At 38.1% G+C, this 23,406-nt stretch overlaps 1 pseudogene; it reads right to left on the bottom strand.

Annotated features, from left to right (window-relative positions):
* Positions 1–18,482: 18,482 nt before the first annotated feature.
* LOC113898872 lies at positions 18,483–19,719 on the bottom strand (annotated as a pseudogene).
* Between the last annotated feature and the right edge of the window lie 3,687 nt (positions 19,720–23,406).

Genomic DNA, 23,406 nt, shown 5'->3' with positions numbered 1-23,406 from the left:
AAATAGATTCAAAGGATTAGATCTGATAGAATGACTGAAGAACTAAGGACAGAGGTTTGCAACATTGTACAGTAGGCAGTGATCAAAACCATCCCCAAGAAAAAACAATGCAAAAAGTCAAAATGGTTATCTGATGAGGCCTTACAAATAGCTGAGAATGTTGCAGAATCCAGTACTCGAGAAACCAAGAACCAGAGTCTTAGAGTTGGAGAACTCGGGTTTATTACTCTTGCAGGCCCAGAGGAGTTAACACTCTAAGCTCTGAGCCCCCAGACACAGGAGTTACAGACTTTTTTATGAATAGGCAGGCATGATTAAGTGGGTTTGTGTTTTGCAGGGGCTAGGGCTATTGCAAAGAACAGGACAAGAGTGAGTGAGATAAGCTCCAGTTCCTAGTATTATGAGTCCCCACTTTCTGAGACCTTACATCATCTAGAATGTGCAGGGAGGAAGCTGGATTACAGAGGCAGAAGGTGCAGGAGGTTATGTAAAATTGTAACTTTTCCTCTTCATTCACTCCTCTTGATGCTTTTATCATTCATTACAGAAAGCATCATCTCCTGTTTTGGTTGGACATTCAGAGCTCCCCATTGTTTAGGGGGCTATATTGAGCTATTACTATTTGTAACTTTGTGGATTCAATCTGAGAGGTTATGAACTGCTAATTACATTGAGAATACAAGGGTCAAACAAGAACTCTGCAAAGAGGATGAAGAGAGGGCCTGTTAAAGGGAGAAGCCACAATGCCCAGTTCCCGATACTGCTCTAATTATCCCAGGAGTTAGCTAGCTCCTCTCTCCTTTTTATGATTTGCTCCCTTAGCTGTTGGGCCATCCCTGACTATTTCTGATTGGTTTACATAAAGGCAACATTCTTCATTTAAGAACAGACAAGAGTCCTCTCTTTTCAGCTGTCAGTAGGCCTTCTGCTGCTGCTGCTACTACTAAGTTGCTTCAGTCGTATCCGACTCTGTGCCACCCCATAAACGGCAGCCCATCAGGCTCCACCATCCATGGGATTCTCCAGGCAAGAATACTGGAGTAGGTTGCCATTTCCTTCTCCAATGCATGAAAGTGAAAAATGAAAGTGAAGTCGTTCAGTCATGTCTGACTCTTAGTCACCCCATGGACTGCAGCCTACCAGGCTCCTCCATCCATGGGATTTTCCAGGCAAGAATACTGCAGTGGGTTGCCGTTGCCTTCTCCTGTCAGTAGGTCTAGGCCTCTCCTATTCTGTAAAACCACCTCAGCCAGGGAGTCTAGTTGGTCTCATAATGAAAAGCACAGGAATAATACTGATTAGGGATAGAGGCCAGGGTTGACAATGAAAATCCATTAATACTTCAATAGCTGGATCCTCAAGCTTCCATGGTGCATTGACCAATCAGCTGCAGGAGTGTAGCTGGAGCAAGGCTAAAAGATCCTCAAGCCTCTGGCGAGCGTTGACTAGTCAGCTTCCAGAGTAAGTAGAGTAGGGCTCAGCATCCTACGTGGGTGAGGATCCTTGTCTTTGGAACCGGACCTTGAGGAGGTTTTTGGGGTCCCTCCTTTCCAGGTGTCCTCATCACAGGAAGCCTCTGCCTTCTTGATTCTGATGTGGTGGATCCAAGGGATGACATCATAACTTTAACAGCAGTAGGGGTTTCCAGGATGACCGTGTGAGGGCCTGTTCAAACTGGCTGAAGAGGTTCCTTCTTTAACCCATATCTCATCTCCTGGCAGATAGGAATGAACCCAATTGCCCAGAGGAAAGGGTGTCCTTTTTAAGGTTTCTCAGGCGATATGGCAGAACACTTTTCCAGGTCCTGGAAATGGACATCTCCAGGTCAGCTAGTTGGTGGTGGTCTCCCTTGAGCTTTTCTATTACTAGGGGTCATCTCCTATATAAGATCTCAAGGGAAGAATAGCCTGAGGACCTCGGGGTGCATTTACGGAGAAAGAGGAGAGTGCACAGAATGATAAGTAGCTTGTTCTAGCATTGTCTGGGTGTTGGCAGGAGGATATTCTTGTTGTACTACTACTTGGAGAAACAAACTTAACAAGAAAATTAAAGATATATGGCCCAAAGATTAATAGAAGTAGGAAAGCTGCTGAGGGGCTAGCGAGGAGAACCAGGTCCAGAACTTGGTTCGTGACATTAGTGTTTCTCTAGGTATGAGAAGATGTAAGAATTTGGACTCATAAAAATCTTTACCTGAAAACATCTGACTATCTGAAGGCATGTTTTCTGGGTTTTTCCCAGAGCACAGAGTGCCTTATTTTTTGTTTCCACCTTGAATTCCTTTCAAGGGGGTATTGAAGGTCAGCATCTTGTAATGGTAATGATTTACTCTTTGTAGAGGCAGCTGGCAAGGGGCAACTTCCAGTCAGCAGGGCCCCTTCATAGTCATATTTTACCATGTTTTGGGGGCATTTCATGGTCATTGTGTCCTGCAGTGCTGGGAAGGCTCATTCCCAGGTCCAACAAAGATTGCATTGACAGGCCACTCAGTGTGTTGTCACTTGACCAGGCCTTGTAAATAGCAGAAGTCTCTGGACTATACCCGCCTTACTAGCCTCTTGGTCCAGGAAAATATTTCCTCTTGTTTCTTTTCATATCTAGAGTTACATTATTACAGTTATTGATCTCATATGGAACTGCATATCAGCATTTTATCACAGGCTCAGTTACACATTTGGTAACATAAGAAATAATCTTCTGAAGCAAGCTATATAAAAAATAATATAGCTAGCAGTTATTAGTAAGGTCACAAGCAAGAATTCAAGTCAAGAACTTTCATTGGGTATAGCCTGGTATACCCCAGGTCATCTGACTCAGTTAAATGATTATAGCCAACTGTTAATCTCCTGGTTATGCATCATGAAGCATCTGACCTTTATCCAAAGACTGGTTACTGAGATAAGCTTTAGAAAATCTTAGAGTGTCCTTTTAAATAACTTAATTAAAACTTTTAGCAATATAACATAATAAGGAACTATCTCAGAAATGAGTCTTAGTAAGCACAGATTTTAACTAATCAAATTAGAACTTAATATTCAGTGAAATATAATTTTTTTCTTTTTTGGAGAACTTGTTGTGAGGGCATTAACACTGTAGCAAGGTAAGGCTTTAACCCATCAAATAAAATGAGTTATGTCAGGGAGCTGGGAAAAGCCAAGTAGCCATCTTGGATTTTCCATAGCCCTGGGACTTTGATTTTCAGCTGTTGCTTATCCATTTTTAATTTCCTGATTTAGGAGCAGACTGTTACCATGTTTTAAGGACATCAGGGTATCTAAAGTTCACCCGTGAATTGTTATTTTTTGTTGTTTTTGAAGCAGAATGAACTTTGTTTACATACACTGTAATCTTAAATTATGTTTATTTACTTTGTCAAATTAACAAAAAGATTTTAAAAATAAATACAAATCACTTAAAGGCAAAGAAACTCATAATCTGCTATCAAAAGCTGAATTTTAATAAAACTTTGTTCTCTAAATAGAGAGAAGACCAAATTTCAGTCTGGTACCAGCATACTGTTAATAACAAAATTTGTTTATCTGCTTAATCTTAGAAAGTCTTTTCTATAAATCTTGAAGAACTAGCAGTATTTTTCTAAAGGCATAAGAGTAAAACCATAGAAGGCATATTGAGAATCTGATTCTATTGCAATTGACAAAGAAACCTGGTCATAACACTTTAATATGATAACTAGAATTATAGTTGGAGAAGGCAATGGCACCCCACTCCAGTACTCTTGCCTGGAAAATCCCATGGATGGAGGAGCCTGGTAGGCTGCAGTCCATGGGGTTGCTAGAGTCAGACACGACTGAGCAACTTCACTTTGACTTTTCACTTTCATGCATTGGAGAAGGAAATGGCAACCCACTCCAGTGTTCTTTCCTGGAGAATCCCAGGGACGGGAGGCCTGGTGGGCTGCCGTCTATGGGGTCGCACAGAGTCAGACACGAATGAATCGACTTAGCAGCAGAATTATAGTTGACCATATTTTATCAGGGCATATCAGATCTATATGAATTTTATTTAATTTTAAAATATCTATATTAGTAACATCAACCATATAGTAAAATCTGAAAAGATTTATCATCCCTTAAACAGTATTTCTCATGTAATTTAACATGTCCAATGAACCCAGGAAGCTTAATAGCTCTTTGGGCTGTCTCAAATAGGGTCTCAAAGAGCTTAATAGCTCTTTGGGGCCCTCTGAAGCATCCCAAAATTAGCTAGAAGTCAAGTTATTTAGGAAGCTATGTCAATAAATGTCAAAAGGGTTTATAACAGTCAGTCAGGTAGGAGCATATGCTACTGCTAAGTCGCTTCAGTCGTGTCTGACTCTGTGCGACCCCAGAGACAGCACCCCACCAGACTCCCCTGTCCCTGGGATTCTCCAGGCAAGAACACTGGAGTGGGTTGCCATTTCCTTCTCCAATGCATAAAAGTGAAAAGTGAAAGAGAAGTCGCTCAGTCGTGTCCGACTCCGAGCAACCCCATGGACTGCAGCCTACCAGGCTCCTCCATCCATGGGATTTTCCAGGCAAGAGTACTGGAGTGGGGTGCCATTGCCTTCTCCAAGGAGCATATAAGTCACTGTGAAATAATAGTTATTCACTTAGCCAAAGTTAACAAAAGATTATAAAGGTAAATATAGAACAGATCAATTAAGAGGTAAAGAAACTTAAATCTATTATTCAGTTCAGCTCAATTCAGTTGAGTTCAGTCACTCAGTCATGTCCGACTCTTTGCCACCCCATGAATCACAGCACGTCAGGCCTCCCTATCCATCACCAACTCCCAGAGTTTATTCAAACTCATGTCCATTGAGTCAGTGATGCCATCCAGCCATCTCATCCTCTGTCGTCCCCTTCTCCTCCTGTCCCCAATCCCTCCCAGCATCAGAGTCTTTTCCAATGAGTCAGCTCTTTGCATGAGGTGGCCAAAGTGCTGGAATTTCAGCTTTAGCATCATTCCTTCCAAAGAACACCCAAACTAATCTCCTTTAGAACGGACTGGTTGGATCTCCTTGCAGTCTAAGGGACTCTCAAGAGTCTTCTCCAACACCACAGTTCAAAAGCATCAGTTCTTCAATGCTCAGCTTTCTTCACAGTCCAACTCTCACCTCCATACATGACCACAGGAAAAACCATAGCCTTGACTAGACGGACCTTAAATACCTGAAGAAAGTATGTCCTCTTAACAGAAGGAAAGGCCAAATTTGTTTTGCACCAGCTTACTTTAAACTCATTTAGGTAAATTTAATTAAATCTATTTTAAACTTAATCAGTCTTAACTATGTACAAAACTATTTAGGGTTCACTTTCCACAAACTTTTTAATCACTTTCTGTAACAGCCACCTGTAAGTCAGACCTACTTTATTTTCCCTTTATGAAATATAATTTTATTTTTTATATCTTCTTTATTAAAATCATACATCTTACTTCCTTATTAGATTAGCAAACAAACATCAATACTAATTATTTAATACTGAATGTTTCCCAGTTTACATGAACCTGAAATTTATTTAGGTTAATTTTTCTTATATTTAGAACTGTTTCATTTGTAAGCACTCATCTCACATGCCAGTAAAGTAATGGTCAAAGTTCTCCAAGCCAGGCTTCAGCAGTACATGAATGGTGATCTTCCAGATGTTCAAGCTGGTTTTAGAAAAGGCAGAGGAATCAGAGACCAAATTGCCAACATCTGCTGGATCATGGAAAAAGCAAGAGAGTTCCAGAAAACATCTATTTCTGCTTTATTGACTATGCCAAAACCTTTGACTCTGTAGATCACAATAAACTGTGGGAAATTCTGAAAGAGATGGGAATACCAGAGCACCTGATCTGCCTCTTGAGAAACCTATATGCAGGTCAGGAAGCAACAGTTAGAACTGGACATGGAACAACAGACTGGTTCCAGATAGGAAAAGGAGTTCGTCAAGGCTGTATATTGTCACCCTGCTTATTAAACTTCCATGCAGAGTACATCATGAGAAATGCTGGGCTGGAAGAAGCACAAGCTGGAATCAAGATTGCTGGGAGAAATATCAATAACCTCAGATATGCAGATGACATCACCCTTATGGCAGAAAGTGAAGAGGAATTAAAAAGGCTCTTGATGAAAGTGAAATTGGAGAGTGAAAAAGTTGGCTTAAAGCTCAACATTCAGAAAACGAAGATCATAGCATCTGGCTCCATCACTTCATTGGAAATAGATGGGGAAACATTGGAAACAGTGTCAGACTTTATCTTTCGGGGATCCAAAATCACTGCAGATGGTGATTGCAGCCATGAAATTCAAAGACGCTTACTCCTTGGAAGGAAAGTTATGAGCAATCTAGATGGCATATTGAACAGCAGAGACATTGCTTTGCCAACAAAGGTCCATCTAGTCAAGGCTATGGTTCTTCCAGTGGTCATGTATGGATGTGAGAGTTGGTCTGTGAAGAAAGCTGAGCGCTGAAGAATTGATGCTTTTGAACTGTGGTTTTGGTGAAGAATCTTGAGAGTCCTTTGGACTGCAAGGAGATCCAACCAGTCTATTCTAAAGGAGATCAGTCCTTGGCGTTCTTTGGAAGGACTGATGTTGAAGCTGAAACTCCAATACTTTGGCCACCTCATGAGAGAGTTGACTCATTGGAAAAGACTCTGATGCTGAGAGGGATTGGGGCAGGAGGAGAAGGGGACGACAGAGGATGAGATGGCTGGATGGTACCACTGACTAGACAGATATGAGTCTGAGTGAACTCCACGAGTTAGTGATGGACAGAGAAGCCTGGTATGCTGCGATTCATGGGGTCGCAAAGAGTCGGACACGACTGAGCGACAGAACTGAACTGACCTTTCTTTAGGCCAATTACATTAGAATGTATTTACAACTTCAACAATATTATCAGAAAAAAGAAACAAACAAAAAAAGACATACACTGAGACATACATAAATCCAGATAGACAGAGATCTTATAGTTTTCTGTTTGAGATTTAAAATATCTCTTTGACCCCTCCCCCCCTTTTTTTATTTTGCTTGAAGTTCTAATTTGTTCAAGGCTGAGGTCTCAGGCAAAGTGGGCTGTGTATTTCAAGGACATGGAAAGAGTAAACTTTAAGCTTTTTCCTAGGCAGAACCTTTTAACAGGCTAGTTGTTTTTAATTGCATATGCAAAAAGAATTGGCTTTGCAGTTTCCCAAGGGGTGGTGGTGGAAATATCTCACTCTGTTCAATCAGCAATCATGCACTCCCAATCATTCAGAGGTTTCCTTAACTCTTGCTCCCTTCCTGGGAGCCCCAAGGAGGTTATCATTCACCATGCCTCCCTTCTCCTGAGTTTCCATTTCTCCCTATCTAATACTCCCTTCCGGGGAGCCCAAGGAGGTGATATGTCTCCTTTTCTACCCGTTGGGGTAGGTTCCTGCCTAGAGACCGGCCCCGGAGCTTTACCTTATCCTGTGTCTGTTACTGGTGAGTTGCTTCATCCTTCCAATGAGTGCAGTCAGTGCTCGGCTGTCTGGAGAGTCAGAACACTAGTCTGAAAGAGAACGCACAATACCATCAGGTGGCACGCTTTCTCGTTCGTCTTGGGTTTTTCTTGGGGTACCTTTGCTCCAGCCCAGTGGACCACTAGTCCAATGGCTCAAGGGGCCTGCATGGTTGGAATCTCACTGGGGCCTACAGAAATGTTGCAGAAACCAGTACTTGAGAAACCAATCAACACACTTGGAAAGTTGGAGAACTCAGGTTTATTACTCTTGCAGGCCCAGAGGAGTTAACATTCTGAGCTCTGAGTCCCAAACAAAAGGGTTACAGAGTTTTATTTTTATATACGGACAGGGTTTGTGGGTTTGCAGGGGCTAGGGCTATTGCAAAGAACAGGACAAGGGTGAGTGAGATAAGCTCCAGTTCCTAGTATTGTGAGTCTCCACTTTCTGAGACCTATGTGATCCAGACTTTGCAAGGAGCAAGCTGGGTTACAGAAGCAGAAGGTGCAGGAGGTTATATAAAATGTTAAATTTTCCTTTTCAAGAAAAGAAGAGAAACTAAAGACAAATGAGAAAGGGAAAGAGATACCCATCTGAATGCAGAGTTCCAAATATAGCAAGGAGAGATAAGACAGCCTTTCTCAGTGATCAATGCAAAGAAATAGAGGAAAACAAGAGAGTGAGAAAGACTAGAGATCTCTTCAAGAAAATTAGAGATACAAAGGGAACATTTCATGCAAAGATGGGCACAGTAAGGATAGAAACGGTATGGACCTAACAAAAACAGAAGATATTAAGAAGAGGAGGCAGGAACACACAAAATTACTAAGCAAAAAATATCTTAATGACCCATATAACCACAATGGTGTGATCACTCACCTAGAGCCAGACATCTTGGAGTGCAAAGTCAAGTGGGCCTTAGGAAGCATCACTATGAACAAAGCTAGTGGAGGTGATGGAATTCCAACTGAGCTTTTTCAAATCATAAAAGATGATGCTGTGAAAGTGCTACACTCAATATGCCATCAAATTTGGAAAACTCAACAGTGGCCACAAGACTGGAAAAGGTCAGTTTTCATTCCAATCTGAAAGAAAGGCAATGTCAAAGATTACTCAAACTACTGCACAATTGCACTCATTTCACATGCTAGAAGAGTAGTGCTCAAAACCCTCCAAGCTAGGCTTCAGCAGTATCTGAACAGAGAACTTCTAGTTGTATAAGCTGGATTTTGAAAAAGCAGAGAAACCAGAGATGAAATTGCCAACATATGCTGGATCATAGAAAAAGCAAGAGTGTTCCAGAAAAAACATTTAGTTCTGCTTCATTGACTATGGTAAAGCCTTTGACTGTGTGATTCACAACAAACTGTGGAAAAATATTAAAGAGATGGGAATACCAGACCACCTTACCTTCCATCTGAGAAACCTGTATGTAAGTCAAAAAGCAATAGTTAGAACCATACATGCAACAATGGACTGGTTCAAAACTGGGAATGGAATATGTCAAGTCTGTATATTATCATGCTGTTTATTTAGGTTATATCCTGAGTACATCATGAGAAATGCCAGGCTGGATGAAGCACAAGCTGGAATCAAGATTGTCAGGAGAAATACCTATAACCACAGTTATGCAGATTACACGCAGATTACACCACCGTTATGACAGAAGGTGAAGAGGAACTAAAGAACTTATTGATGAAGGTGAAGAAGAAGAGTTGAAACAGTTGGGTTAAAACTCAAGATTCAAAAAAACTAAAATCATGGCTTCTGGTCCCATCACTTCATGGCAAATAGATGGGGAAACAGTGGAAACACTGACGAAATTTATTTCCTTGAGCTCCAAAATCACTGCTGATGGTGACTGAAGCCATGAAATTAAAAGGCACTCCTTGGAAGAAAAGTTATGACAAACCTAGACAGAGCATTAAAAAGTGGAAACATTACTTTGCTGACTAAAGTCCACATAGTCAAAGCTATGGTTTTTCCAGTAGTCATGTATGGACATGAGAGTAGGACCATCAAGAAGGCTGAGTGCTGAAGAATTGATGCTTTTGTACTGTGGTGTTGGAAGAGACTCTTGAGAGTCCCTTGGACAGCAAGGATTTCAAACCAGTCATTCTTAAAGAAAATCAGCCTTGAATATTCACTGGAAAGACTGATACTGAAGTTGATGCTCCAATACTTTGCCACCTGCTGTGAAGAGCCAACTCATTAGAAAAGACCCTAATGCTGGGAAGGATTGAAGGCACAAGGAGAAGGGCACAGCAGAGGATGAGGTGGTTGGATGGCATCACCGCTTCAATGGACATGAGTATGAGGAAGCTTCGAGAGGCGATGAAAGACAGGTAAGCCTGGCAGGCTGCAGTCCATGGGGTTGCAAAGAATCAGACATGACTGAGAAACTGAGCAACTGTCTCTTCTAGTTACATCAAATCTTAAAGGAATGATTATTTGCACATTTGCACATGGTTTAAAGTTGGATTCAGGAAAATTTTCTCAAGCTTTTTCTCTCTAAGAGAATTGCATTTATATATAAAATATCTTCCAGGTGAACAATGAGGTATAAATAATATATGGACCTTATACATTGAAATTATGTTTAATTATATATTGATTGATGTGACTACAAGGAAAGCATTATTTGAATTATCTTGATATCTATACTATTACTGTGAAACAAGAAGCTGAGGACATATCTAAGTTTTTCTGAAGAAGGCATACTTTTGAAAACAGTCTCTTCAAGCCTGAAAAAGTTAATGACAGAAAATTTCTTTTTTTCTTTTTTATTTTTTTAAATTTATCTTATTTATTTTATTTTTTTTTAACTTTACATTGGAAGCATATTTAAAAATAAAAACAAAAGTAAAAAACTAATGCTTTAAAGCCACAAGAATAAAATGGCCTGGAATTAAAAAGAAGTAAATGACATAGAGGGCTTCTCAGGTGGTTCTAGTGGTAAAGAACCTTCCGGCCAATGAAAGAGACATGGGTTCGATCCCTGAGTTGAAAAGAAACCCTGGAGAAGGGCATGGAAACCTACTCCAGTATTCTTGCCTGGAGAATCCCATGGACAGAGGAGTCTGGTGGATTATGGTCTTTAGTTCGCAAAGAGTCAGACACAACTGAAGTGACTTAGCACACACGCATATGACATTTGAAGGAATTTAAGAGTAAAGAGAGACAATCTGAGCTTTTAATGGGTGGTAGAAAGAACTGGATATGATTCTAAAAACTTAAATCAGTAATTAAGAGCATCTCCAGTAATGCAGTTAAGATTAACGCAATAATGAGAGTGATGTAAGAAACCATTAACTATGCATTGCGCTATATGAAACACATATTTTAAGAAGTTATATATGCCTCAGATAAAGCAGTGATATGGCATAAATAATAACCAAATTCACAATTAAAATGCAAATGAAGACAATACAAAGAAAGGTGTTGACAGACTAGCACAAAATAGTTAAATGTATGAATGTTAAAAATACCACAAACAAAAGTCACATATACATACATGTATATATGCACATTATGCCACATACATATATACTTAAGTCTCTGACATGCGGGTTTCATAGAGGAAATATTTTGAATATATTACCAGCTTTGATGCCCAATTCAAACCAGAATTTTAAAAATTCTAAAATAGAGATCAATTATTATATGATCATAATTTTATACACACACCCAGACACATAACATAGTCATTGTGTGTGTGTCTGTCTGTTTGAAAGTAATATAACAATCTTTCAAATTAACTAGTTTAGGATGATAGAATTATTCACATTTTGGTTATGTTTTTTCCAGTGTTTCTACAACAAAATCTGAGTACTTTTATAGTTCAAAGAAAACTGAAAATAGATGACTTTCTTTCTAAATCAGAAGCTATTAACTGACTTACAGTTAAACATGAAGAATTTATATTAGCAAAGCTATAATGAATGTAAAGCAATTTTTTTTAAAGGTTAATCTACTAACTCTTATTCCTATTCACTTAGGATTTATTGTTGTTTAGGTTTGCTTGCTTTGCTTGTGTAAAGGACTTTTTGATGAATGTGTGTTCTTCCTAACAGTTTTAATAAAAGCATATCTCATTCACAGTGCCAACCAAGCCTGGGATAGCCCCTAACTTATGTAAACATTAACCTGAGTTTTTTTCTCCTTCTTCACTTTTACAATTCTCTATTCTTGTCATTGTACATTCTTACTCCAAACTATTTTTTTTTTAATCAACCAATTCAGGATGGAAAACATGCTCAGAAAGTTTTCCCACAGATACACATTTTAATTTAGTCCTGGCATCTGAGGACTGAAAGCATCCATTAAGTGAAGCTCCAGGCAGGTGCCAGTCAAGATGTTTTTACACTTGATCATTATGAGTAGCTCACAGGGCAATAACAGAGATTCCATTGAAGACAAAAGCTGTGCTGAAATGCATGCATAACCTTGAGTGCTAGGGGCAGGCTGTGAATACAGACTCCACATTTTCCATCTCTGTCTCAAAAATGCCACATTCACATGTTACTTTTGGGGAAAAAGACCAAAGGCATTATACAAAATTGGTGATTAACTGGTAGCCCAAGGAGACCCAGGGTAGGTGCAAGACACACTGCAGACTGCTAAATAAAGAGCAGCTATACCAGTAGCATTTCTATAAGTCTGTTTCCAGTCTTGAAATACTCTTGAACTTCATTATCAGTTACTCTGCCTCAGAAATCTTGCCAAGGCGTCTTGGATACACTTGGGTTGCCTTGAAATTTAATGACACCAAAGGAAAATGAGTGACACAGAAGAAACTATCAAATTTGCCCACCTCACACTTTCACCATGGTTTTTCTACCTATGTTTCTTTAAACCAACCTAAAAGCATTGTAAGAAACATGTCTTAAATTTTTGGTTTGTTACCCTCTGCTTCCAATTTTCCCAAGTATTTATTCAGATGATAAAGCCTCTTCTCTATTTCTCTCATTTCTGTTATGATAATGATATTACTTTTCCACATCTAAATACCTTATCTCCACATTTCAGGAGGTAGAGACTGGATCTCAAGATACTTTACATCCCAAGGAATCCCAGTAAAGGATATGACATGCAGAGTAGAAACAGCTGTGGATTATTTGGCTAATGATTAAGAAGATGAGAAATAGTGATACACTGCACAAGCTTGTTATCACTTACATATACTAATGTAAAGGAAAAAGCATTTCAATAATTCAAGATGAATACACATTCTTTCCTCTTCAGATGGACCTTCTATTATACAATTCCTTAGGCTTATTTAGCTTTCTTATGACTACCATACCATCATGACAAGAACAGTTTGAGTGGTATCGATATTAATGAACTAATGTGCACATTTAAGTCAACTCAAATGCTCCTTTTATGGATGTGTCTTTACATAATTTTATCTGAAGTTAGTTTGTCACAAAGTAGTGCACAGCTTTATTCTAAGATGCTTGAATTCCTTTCAAGTTTGTGTTCAAACACTATCAGTAAGAACTAAAGACAGAAACAGATGCAAAGACTGGAAGTTGCTCTTAGATAATAAAAGTATTTTGTCACATCCAAAAAGAAGTGGGAAGCAGGACTATGAAATGTAGCTAATATATAGTAAAGGAGACTGGTGACCCAGTGATATGATAGTACAGCTATATCCTGTGCTCTTGCTTGCTTCCCCCTCCAAGAATGTGTAGACTGACTTTGCTGTCATCAGTAAATATTTAGTAGACAACCACAAGGTACCCAGTATGTAGATACAAATTCAGATAGAGTGTATGTGCCTTATGAAAGTGAAAGTTCATTTCCTAACAACAGGGAAATTATTAGGAAAGTTCTTTTTAATAGTAATACCTAGTTAATGGGAGTGTTAGGATTGCTTAATTGTTTGACAATTTGTGCATTTTTAATTCCATACTCAGTCTATTTGGTCTAGTATAGTGACATTTAGATTACATGGCAAGAGAAAGAGAAAAATATTCAGGAAAATAATTGATAAGCAGATAAATAACATACTAAAAAAGATCCTCTGATATCAGCACCTGTTTATAAATGACCTAAAATCAAAGTTTTTCTTTAAAATCGCATGCAATGGGCACAGTTCTGCATTCCCAATGGGAAAATACAAGAGCAATGTTTACATCACATTAGCATTTGATCTTGTCCAAGACATTGTACAAGGTATTGAACTGTCTAATTTGCAGCTGGGTTATTTTAGTTTTTCCTTCCATAGCTCATTATTGAATGGAAATCAGCTCCCATAAAAAAGAATTTACACAAAAATTCTATCTTTTCTTTCCATTGACCTGAGCCTGGTTGCTTCATAATGAGTAAATAAACAATCTAGCACTTGAATCAGTATTGTTATACTCCTGAAAACTGTTATGTAAACACCTCTTTGCTCTGCTACATGTGTCACTTTTGTTTTCTACAGTAATTTAAGTTATATTGGCAAATGAGGAAGAAACTACAGACCATTTCTTTGAGATGGAGTGAACTAGACATCAGCACTAACTCTCCCTGATTGAAGAGCCTATATGATTAGGATGAACATAACACACATTGGAGAAAGAAAAATCAGGAGAATAACAAGAGCTTGATATAGTTCTAATTACAGTGGGGAAGGATTTCAGTATCATGCCAGAGTAAAATATGGGAGGCACCTTTTCATTTGCAGACTGTTCATTAGGTGTAAGAGACTTTCTCTCTCTTTAGGAAATTCTATTAGTAGGACAGTGACTTATAACTGAACCTAAAAAAGGCAGCTTTATTTTCAGTATATTATACTGAACTGGGATTATTACATTTAAAGGTTTTATTATTAATTCACAGAAGATTAGCAACAGTGCTAAAACTATGAGTAAAAAATCTACTGATTAGTGTTCACTAGGAATGAAGGATGATAGATTGATAATGATAAAGATAACTCTCATGTTTCAACAATAGCTAGGAATAGCATTGTCAAAGGTAAACTTTTTTATGTTTACAATTTCAATTTTTACCGTGATCATGTTTACTTTGGGATCTAGTACCATGCAAATCAGGATTTAATACTATCTTTTTCACTTGATATAGGTGAAAGACTTGCAAAGTGTGTTGAAATGTCATTCATTAAATTTTGACTGTAAGAATTTATTCAAAGAGTACCTTTCTGAAAAATTATATGGCTGTTCATGGCATATATACATCTGGTCTAGCAGAGTAATTTACAGATTAAAATTAGGCATAGTTTATGCTTTACACTGCTGATTTTTTATGGTTTTAGACCCAAGATCTAATTTCCTTGGAAATGTAATTTTAGGTCAAACACAAGTTAAGTATGGGTAATAGTGTCCATTCAACCTCCCACTTTCCCATTTCCAGAGAAATAAGCAAACACAAATTCCATTTAGTAGACTGAGTCACATCAACAATAGCCGTTTGAATGATTCAGATAGACTTCATTTCCAAGGGACTGACTCCTCATTCTGATGTGGCAGCTATCAGCTCACCAGGGTACTAAGAATGGTGACACACACATGCCAAACTAGTCCTCTTGAATTTAAGTCTTGATATATATTCAGAAATGATCATCCTACCTGCAATCACAAAGAAATCATCCATGAGGAGGAAATATTGAATATATTATTGGGTCAGCCAAAAGGTTCATTTAAGTTTTTCTGTAAGATGGCTCTAATAGTGCTTAGTTTTCCTGAAAATAATTCCAAACACTTTTATTATATTGTATTATGACAGCAATCATATCAGCATGCATTGAAAAAATTATCAAAGTTGGTGAATTTTTGTGTAGCTATTTTAATATTGAAGATGGAAGAAAAACAGCAAAATTTCAAGCATATTATCTTTATTATTTAAGGGTAAAAACTCAAATGAGATGCAAGAAAGATTTGTGCATGTATGAGGAAGGTGCTGTGACTGATTGAACATGTTAAAAGTGGTTTGGGAAGTTTCACGCCACAGATTTTTCAGAGGAAGATGCCCCACAGTTGGGTACACCAGTTGAATTTGATAGTGATTCAACTGAGACATTATTTGTAAATAATCCAGTGTTACACCATGGAGTAGATAGCAGACATACTAAAATTATCCAAATCAAGTGCTGAAAATAATTTGCACCAGCTTAGCTATGCTAATTGCTTTGATGTTTGGGTTCCACATAAGTTAAACAAAAACAAACAAAAAAATCTTTTTGACCATATTTCTGCATGCAATTCTCTACTTAAATGTAACCAAAATGTTCCATTTTTAAAAACAAATAGCAGGCAATAAAAGGTGGATACTGTACAATTATGTGGAATGGAAGAGATCATGGAGAAAGGGAAATGAACCACCACCAGCCTCACCAAAGGCTGGTCTTCATCCAAAGGTGATATTGTGTATACAGTGGGATTGGAAGGGAATCCTCTATGAACTCCTTCTGGAGAACCAAACAATTAATTCCAAGTACTACTCCCAGTTAGACCAACTGAAAGCAGCACTCAACAAAAAGCATCTGGAGTTAGTCAACTTTATGCATAATCTTCCATCAGGATATCATAAGACCACATGTCTCTTTGATAATCCAGCAAAAACTATTACACTTTGGTTTGAAAGTTCTCATTCATTCCCTATATTCACCTCTTCAGATGTCTGTTCATTTTATTTTTTATAGTATTTTTTTTAAATTATCTCTGTCATACATAAAGTAAACTGCAACAGACTGTACTTTTGGGGGGGACAAAACAATTAAACATCATCCCTCCTTTCCAGTTGTCGCACAAAGAAACAAAGTCTGAGACTAAGATCCTTTTTCTTCCAGCACAGAAATATACTCACTTTTAAAAGCTGAATATAATGCACTAAAAGGTCAATACAAATACAAACAGGAACAGAATATGAGTTCATCCTTGAAGGACACTTGTTGTGAATTTGCTACAAAGATGTTCCTTAGTTGCTGGTTTTCATATCATTCTTAGCCATTTGTGGGGTATTCAGATCACTAAAGTTAGAGTCTCTTGCACATTCAAAACAACTAATGTTTACAGATCTTCACAAGGCAAGTGGCACTGTATTAGGCAGTATAAGTGGCACCTGAAAATCAAAACACTATAGGTTGACACTTTCCCTACAGATTTAAGTTATAAACTCCACTACTGTTTTCTTTTTGGCATGTTTCTCACAATAAATGTCAAAGCTGAAATTCACCATAAAAGATATGAATAATGCCAAAAGTAATGAAACTGAATTTGCCTTTGGTCACCAAATAGATTGGAATAGTAATTCCAAGCACCTCAAAAACATCCAGTTACTGTTGATTACAAAGAAGTTAAGAAGGTGGAGGAATTCAACAGGGCACTGTGTTTCAGTGGTGACAGCAGAGCAAGCTTGCAATGACATGCTATGAATTTTATGTTGGGGCACTACAGTACACATAAGAATACTTGAAATATTTGTATTAAAGATCCCCCAAACAATACAGCTAAATCCCAGAAAAGAATGTTATGAATACTGTTTCTGCCTATTACATTAACCAGTGTTTTAAAAAAATAATCTAACATGGGAATTCTCTCCTAGTCACAGCCCCCCAAGCCCCTAAAAGGCCACAAAGCGCATTCATAAGGAGTTCTTAAGATAAAGCCATTGCACACAATGTATAGTTCCTGTATACTGAAATGAGTACCATACTGGAGTTTAATGGCATAAGCTTCATATACATGTATAGCAAGATCCATAAGCAAAGGTCTTTAATATTGTAGACTTACAGCAAATACCTTTATAAGGGTCATACATATAATACACTTACAGTATTAAAAGGTGCAGTTGAACTCAACAGCAAAATGTAAAAGCTATCTCCTGTTAACACACTTAATCTGAATTAACTTGCATCTTTTTTTTATGATTTACCATTCAAGAAATTAGGATGGAATAAATTCCTTATCCAAAGTAGTTTGTTCACTTATAAAACTATAAGTCAATTAGGATCCCTACCCACTCAATCAGGTAACAGAGGCCCTTCTTCTATGAATGTTTATGCTGCCCCGGATACTTAAAATGTTGCCTTAAAAAGAAAAGCTGCTTTTAAGGGCAAAGCCGAAAATTACCATTTTCTCTACTAAATAAATGCAATGTTTGCAGATCTTCCAGAAATAATCCAAAGGTTCAAATTCTTAAAATGGTAGATATCAGAGAAAGATTCAGAAGCAGAACATTTTTTTTTCCACTTTAAGAAAATGATACCTAGGTATGATGTTCATTAGTAAGTCACTGAAAGACATTGCATTCATTCACATATCATTAGGTTAGAAAAGATAAGAGGATATGCTCAAGTTATTGAAATGGTCAAGAATCAACATTTTACAGGCTTATTCGGTCCCAAACTATCACCATTTGAATTGATACATTAAACAATTTTAGTGTTCACATTGGGCCAAACATAAAGTACCCGTGAGCAGTAGAAACGGAAACATTTTAAAGCTAAAAGTAGCACAATATTTGGACACTACTTTATCTGTCAAAAACAGTGGCTACTAATACCAAACAATTAACTTTAAAATACAGTGCCAGATCCTCTCAAGGAAATGTAAATACTAGTATTGTTAGTTTCCAATTTTATGGGAACTATACAGAAGCCAGAAGTTAGAAATTTACGACTGTTAATACTTTCTTTGGATAGTTCTAGTATAGTATATAGTTACAGATGGCTTTGTCCAGAAGACTGGAAAAGTGCTCATGGAATAAACACTGTACTCTGGTTGCTGTAAATCAACAAAATGCCAATAGTATCCTGTGGACATGATAGAGAAAATGGCAATTTTGAGGAAAGAGTGCTTCTAAAGGCTTTTTCTTGGAGGCAGCCATGTTTGTTTGTTTGTTTTTTCACATTACTAAAAAGACTAAGTATTGTGGTTAGGATTACTTGAATTCCTACGACTAAACTTCCACTTAGGCTTAGTTCCATGTTCCCACACTATTTTCCTTCTGTCCACCATGCTGGCTTTGGTACTTCATGGTACAGTTTCTCTTTTGGTCTTCCCTCTTTATAGCACAGCAGTTTGGTGGTGCTGTCCATTGAGCAGGTAGACCACCAACTCATAGGTGGCCATCATAATGGCTGTGTTTGGAATCTGTCTCATCAGATGAGTTTTCAGACCACAGTAAAGAGACCCAGAGCCTTCTTCTTGAATAAGCAAAGACAATGTCTGAAAAAAGTATCTATATTTTGTTCCTTCTTCACACAGTCTTGTTCTCACAACTTCATGTGGATATGCTATACTTGTGGCACACGTTTTTGAGCTAGCATCATTCCCAGAAAATCTGATACTTCTTTATAGGCTCTTCTTCATTTTCCATTGTAGAAGCAATCTTATATTCCAGTAGCTTTGCTTAATATTTTCATAAATGGCGAAATGGATAACAGTCTCTGATATACCAGCATATGAAGCAGACATTCTCCTATAAAATCCTCTAAGTCCATCTGTCTGATACACTTCAGGGACACACTGGAAAACACCCATTCGCTTTTCCCCACGGTTCCTTGCATCAAGCTGTAATTGAGTTTTTATAAGCCAAATGGTGTTGGTCACTGTGATTGCGGTAAGACGAGGTTTAAGTTAGTCCATCCAGGAAGTGACCTGCGGATGGGGAGTATGAGATGACATGATCTCACTCTTTTCTTGGAGAGAAATGTACAGTAAATGCCTGCCATTACAGCTGAAATCATGTGTACCTGGGAAGAATCAGGATCAAATAAACAATTCAACTCTTCCTTGCGGTTTGAATAAGCAGCAAATTATATTGCTCTGGAAGGGGCCACCGCCACCAAATTGAGCCCTAATCTTCTAAACAGGGAACCGAGGCCCTTCTTTTTCTAACATCACCTTTAGACAATGGAGAGGTCCAAGAGACACTACTTCATTGACCCTGGCTCCGGTCGTGGTGCTCAGCTGAACTGCAGAGATACAAGGTGTCACAGAAGATGACTGCGGCCGTTTTCACAACTTCCAGCGGACATGTCAGAATGGCTCCCACTGCACCACCACATCCTCCGGCCAACAGGTGCACCAGCCTGTGCTTCTGTCTCCTCCTCTCTCCAGCGTGTCCTCCGGACGCTGAGGCGGACGCGGATCTGGCCACCGGCGTATGCCGCAACTTCCGCTCGGACTGGAGCATCGGGCGCCCCAGAGACGGTGAGGGGCGCGGATGGAGACTCGGCTGCCGCCTGCCCGCAACGCTGCGGCCGCCGTCTCCCGCTCTGGCCCCGCACTCAGCACCCATGCTAGAAGGCTGTTTATTTTAGTATTTACAAAATCCTCTTGATGGAAAACATTTAAATTCCCTGGAAGACTGTAAAAGACACCTGGAAAAGTTCTTTACTTAAAAAGTTGAAACATGTATAATATCATGTATGAAACGAGTTGCCAGTCCAGGTTCGATGCAGGATACTGGATGCTTGGGGCTAGTGCACTGGGACGACCCAGAGGGATGGTATAGGGAGGGAGGAGGGAGGAGGGTTCAGGATGGGGAACATGTGTATACCTGTGGTGGATTCATTTTGATATATGGCAAAACCAATACAATATTGTAAAGTTAAAAAATTAAAATAAATAAATAAAGAAAATTAGAAGGTAAAAGAAAAGAAAAGAAAATGTGTAACTGTTTCCATTTTTTCCCTATTTGCCATGAAATGATGGGATCAGATGCAGTGATCTTAGTTTTTAAATGGTGAACTTTAAGTCAGCTTTTTTGCTCTCCTCTTTCACCCTCATCAAGAGGCTCTTTAGTTCCTCTTCACTTTCTGACATTAGAGTGGTGCCTTCTGAATATGTGAGGTTGTTGTTATTTCTCCTGGCAAACGTGATTCCACCTTGTGAGTCACCCAGCCTGGCATTTTATGTGAGGTACTCTGCATAGAAGTTAAATAAACAGGGTGACAATATATAGCCTTGCCATACTCTACCAATTTTGAACGAGTCATTTGTTCCATGTAAAGTTCTTACCATTGCTTCTTGAATTACATAGAAGTTTCTCAAGAGACAGAAAAGGTTGTATCATATTCCCACATCTTATTGTTGTGATCCACACAGTCAAAGGCTTTAATGCTGTAAATGAAGCAGATGCAGATTTTTTTTTTCTGGGATTCCCTTGCTTTTTTATGATCCAATGAAGGTTGACAATTTGATCTCTGGTTCCTCTGCCTTTTCTAAATCCAGCTTGTGCATTTAGAAATTCTCATGTCACATATTGCTAAAGCCTAGCTTGAATGATTTTGATCATAACCTTACTAGCATGGGAAATGAATATGATTGTAGGGTAGTTTGAACATTTTTTGGCACTGCCCTTTTTTGGAATTAAAATTGATCTTTTCTAGTCCTGTGGCCACTTCTGACCACCACAGCATGCTGACAAATGCAAGTATTTTTGTCAATAAAGTGTTCATTATTATAGTAATTTATCATTAACAATTTTACTGAATCACATTGTTTTTACTTTCAGAGCCCATCTCCACCCAGAGTACTTTTATTTTTCCAACATTCCTCTGTCTCAGGACTATGGAGACTGGAAAAAATACAAGACAGATTTGTGACCCAAATTCTAGCTACCAATCAGTCCATCTCTGATTTTCTATTCACAACTGAGTTGTCTTTTGAGAAATCACACATTAGGACTTGGCTTTGTTCTAATTTTGCACTGCTTTTTAGATATATCAAGAGAGAATCATTCTTCTTTTTTTTTTTTTTTTTAACCACTGTGTGTTTCATTTATCCTTGAATTTAAAACAAAAGTAAAACATTTTTCAAAGATTTCATCTCAGTTCTGGGTAATAGGTAAAGATTCTGTAGATAGATACTTAATAGAGATTCCATTATCTCTCACTGGTATTCATTCTCGACAGTGGTGTGTCTATAAATATCTGATGATGCATTCTTGCCTCTTTTATTTCCTTCATTCTGTTCTTTTAGGAAAACAAAAACTTGCCTTTTTTTTCTATATAAGTAGTAAATAGTCATATGGTGCAAGAAGGTGAAATAAATATTTGGAATTCAAGAAGAAAGCAATAATCAGTGGAAATTTACCTGTGCAACTTTCCTTTTTGGTACTAAATCCAAGTAAATTTGTTTTGCTGCTGTTGGTGAAGAAAAGAGAACATTACTATCTATTTACCATAGCATCATGTATGGGAACCATGAATGATTCTATAAGTCAGAGGTATTAGAAGTATATGTGTATCATCTGTATTATAAGTTTTTTATATATAGAGAGACTATACATATATATATTATATATATATATATATATATATCTGCCAGACTATATAGACTATATATATATATATATAGTCTGCCAAAGCAGGAGACATAAAAGACACAGATTTGATCCCTGGGTCAGAAGATCCTCTAGAGGAGAGCATGACAAGCCACTCTAATATTTTTTCCTGAAGAACACCATGGACAGAGTAGCCTGGCAGGCTATGTAGGGTCTCATGAAGAGTCAGACACGACTAAAATGACTTAGCATGCATGAACTCTTTGCACACAGATGACTTTGAAGTTCTACAAGATGCTTTCAATAGTATTTAAATGGGAAGATAGATTCCAGTTAATATCTGGTTTTCAGCCACCTGAGACCAAACTGAATTTTACTTGCAGAGAGGATTTTCAAGTTATATTCATTGCTGAGGATTTCAATTTTTACTTTTTACTATACACTAGTCATTTGTGCTCCATGAACTTCAAATAATAAAAAGAACTATTATATATACTTTTTCCCATTATGTTAATTATTAGTTGCACATATTACCAAATCAAATTTCTTATTCTCAGACCCAGAGTTTTACTCTTTCTACAAAATCCAAGCTAAAGGTCATTTTTACAGAGCCTTTCTACAGCTGGGTAGGGTAAGTAAAATTATTAACTTTGTAGCAATAATGCTTAACCTTTCATTGCTCTTGTGGATTCTAAATTTTATTATATGAATTATCTGCTGCTGCAAAACAAAATAACATAAGATATGACCACTTAAAACAAACATTCATTATCTCACAGTTTCTGTGGTGTAGGACTTAGTTTAAACCTCTATTTAAAGATTTTTCATCATGTTGGATTCAAACTTTCAGCCAGGATTTTAGTCTCATCTGAAGAGTGAATTGGTAGAGAGGATGTTTTCCCAACATGCTAGCTGGCTTCTTTCAGAGTGAGCCAGTAAGAGGGTAAGAAAGTGCACCCAGGATAAATGCTACATTAGTTTTGTAACTTCATCTCTATCGTAAGTGACAATCCATCACTTTCATGCATCTTCTTCTTTTAGGAGTCACTATATTCAGGCCTTTTCATACTGTTCATGGGGTTCTCAAGGCAAGAATACTAAAGTGGTTTGTCATTCCCTTCTCCAGAAGCTGAGCGCTAAAGAATTGATGCTTTTGAACTGTGGTGTTGGAGAAAACTCTTGAGAGTCCCTTGGACAGCAAGGAGACCCAACCAGTCCATCCTAAAGGAAATCAGTCCTGAATATTCATTGGAAGGACTGATGCTGAAGCTGAAATGCCAATAGTTTGGCCACCTGATGTGAAGAACTGACTAATTGGAAAAAGTCCTGATGCTGGGAAAGATTGAAGGGTGGGGGGAGAAGGGGATGACAGAGAATGAGATGGTTGGGTGGCATCGCTGACTCTACGGACATGAGTTTGAGTAAACTCCGGGAGTTGGTGATGGATAGGGAGACCTGGCATGCTTCAGTCCATGGGGTTGCAAAGAGTCGGACATGACTGAGTGACTAAACTGAACTGAACTGATATTCAGGCCATATTGAATTAGAGAGAATTGTACAAAGTCATCAATACCAGGTAGGGACATGAGTGACGACCACATTAGAGGCTGTCAATGACATCTGGGAAAATGGGAAACATGCTTGTATTATATACAAGATATCTCTAAACTGTAGCATTTAGTTTGAAATCTAAAATTA

Source organism: Bos indicus x Bos taurus, chromosome 9, assembly GCF_003369695.1.
Source record: "Bos indicus x Bos taurus breed Angus x Brahman F1 hybrid chromosome 9, Bos_hybrid_MaternalHap_v2.0, whole genome shotgun sequence".
NCBI classification, from domain to species: domain Eukaryota; kingdom Metazoa; phylum Chordata; class Mammalia; order Artiodactyla; family Bovidae; genus Bos; species Bos indicus x Bos taurus.
The sequence above is the reverse complement of the archived record's forward strand: the minus strand, read 5'-3'. Positions and strand labels throughout refer to the sequence as shown.